Below are 2,084 nucleotides of genomic sequence, written 5' to 3' on the forward strand. Positions count from 1 at the left end.
GGCGTCCCAGCTATGCGCCGGCGCACCCTGCGCGCGGCGCCAGGCGGCCAAAGTGGGTTCTGCCGAGCCCGGTGCGAAGCGCGGTGGACATCTGCAGTGTGCTGGTCCGATTGCGGACTGTGTGCGTTGAGGATGCGCCGCCGCCCGGCACTCGGCGTCGCGACGCCGTCTGCTGCTCGGTCGCCCCCAGCGGTTCTCGCAGGTGGTTTGTATCGCAGCTCTGCGGACGTGTTGGCGCGTGCGCTGTGCTGGGAGAGTTCGCTTCTGCACCCAAGTGGGGCTTTGCCCTTCTGTGGCGCTGGCGTTGGAGCTGCCGGTCACCGTAGGTGGCGCGTGTTGTTTCCCGCCGGCAATGCCACGACAGCACGCTCCCGGGCCTCTGTCGGCAGCGGCAAGCTCAGTTGGGAGCACGGGTGTTCGCACTGAAAGCGTCTACTCGCCCATCTCCGGGCGATTGCGCCTCTCTCGAACCCGACCAAGTACTTAGGACGGCGCTGCGCGCCGCCGGGACCTGAGAGGGTTTCGAGGTGTATCGTGCAGGGGAGCTCAGCCTCCTCCTGTTTGCAGAATAATTGAGCGGACGCTTGCGTGTTCGCGCGGGCCCTCGGGACACACTCCCGGGCGGCCGGCTGCTCAGCTCTCGTTGACGCAGCTCCCTGGTTGATCCTGCCAGTAGTCATATGCTTGTCTCAAAGATTAAGCCATGCATGTCTCAGTACAAGCCGCATTAAGGTGAAACCGCGAATGGCTCATTAAATCAGTTATGGTTCCTTAGATCGTACCCACGTTACTTGGATAACTGTGGTAATTCTAGAGCTAATACATGCAAACAGAGTCCCGACCAGAGATGGAAGGGACGCTTTTATTAGATCAAAACCAATCGGATTGGCTCGTCTGGTCCGTTTGCCTTGGTGACTCTGAATAACTTTGGGCTGATCGCACGGTCCTCGTACCGGCGACGCATCTTTCAAATGTCTGCCTTATCAACTGTCGATGGTAGGTTCTGCGCCTACCATGGTTGTAACGGGTAACGGGGAATCAGGGTTCGATTCCGGAGAGGGAGCCTGAGAAACGGCTACCACATCCAAGGAAGGCAGCAGGCGCGCAAATTACCCACTCCCGGCACGGGGAGGTAGTGACGAAAAATAACGATACGGGACTCATCCGAGGCCCCGTAATCGGAATGAGTACACTTTAAATCCTTTAACGAGTATCTATTGGAGGGCAAGTCTGGTGCCAGCAGCCGCGGTAATTCCAGCTCCAATAGCGTATATTAAAGTTGTTGCGGTTAAAAAGCTCGTAGTTGGATTTGTGTCCCACGCTGTTGGTTCACCGCCCGTCGGTGTTTAACTGGCATGTATCGTGGGACGTCCTGCCGGTGGGGCGAGCCGAAGGCGTGCTTGCGCGTCCCGAGGCGGACCCCGTTGAAATCCTACCAGGGTGCTCTTAGTTGAGTGTCTCGGTGGGCCGGCACGTTTACTTTGAACAAATTAGAGTGCTTAAAGCAGGCAAGCCCGCCTGAATACTGTGTGCATGGAATAATGGAATAGGACCTCGGTTCTATTTTGTTGGTTTTCGGAACCCGAGGTAATGATTAATAGGGACAGGCGGGGGCATTCGTATTGCGACGTTAGAGGTGAAATTCTTGGATCGTCGCAAGACGAACAGAAGCGAAAGCATTTGCCAAGTATGTTTTCATTAATCAAGAACGAAAGTTAGAGGTTCGAAGGCGATCAGATACCGCCCTAGTTCTAACCATAAACGATGCCAGCCAGCGATCCGCCGCAGTTCCTCCGATGACTCGGTGGGCAGCCTCCGGGAAACCAAAGCTTTTGGGTTCCGGGGGAAGTATGGTTGCAAAGCTGAAACTTAAAGGAATTGACGGAAGGGCACCACCAGGAGTGGAGCCTGCGGCTTAATTTGACTCAACACGGGAAACCTCACCAGGCCCGGACACCGGAAGGATTGACAGATTGATAGCTCTTTCTTGATTCGGTGGGTGGTGGTGCATGGCCGTTCTTAGTTGGTGGAGCGATTTGTCTGGTTAATTCCGATAACGAACGAGACTCTAGCCTGCTAACTAG

The 2,084-nt window shown here is 55.9% G+C and overlaps 1 non-coding gene across 1 annotated transcript in view; it reads left to right on the plus strand.

The window, feature by feature from the left end:
• The first annotated feature begins 653 nt into the window (after positions 1 to 653).
• LOC126313697 (small subunit ribosomal RNA) overlaps positions 654 to 2,084 on the plus strand; it is a 1,893-nt gene continuing 462 nt past the window's right edge. Inside the window, exon 1 of the ribosomal RNA XR_007555322.1 lies at positions 654 to 2,084. This exon is cut by the window's right edge and continues 462 nt beyond it. This is a non-coding gene — a ribosomal RNA (small subunit ribosomal RNA).

This window comes from Schistocerca gregaria, unplaced genomic scaffold (assembly GCF_023897955.1).
Source record: "Schistocerca gregaria isolate iqSchGreg1 unplaced genomic scaffold, iqSchGreg1.2 ptg000498l, whole genome shotgun sequence".
Classification (NCBI taxonomy): domain Eukaryota; kingdom Metazoa; phylum Arthropoda; class Insecta; order Orthoptera; family Acrididae; genus Schistocerca; species Schistocerca gregaria.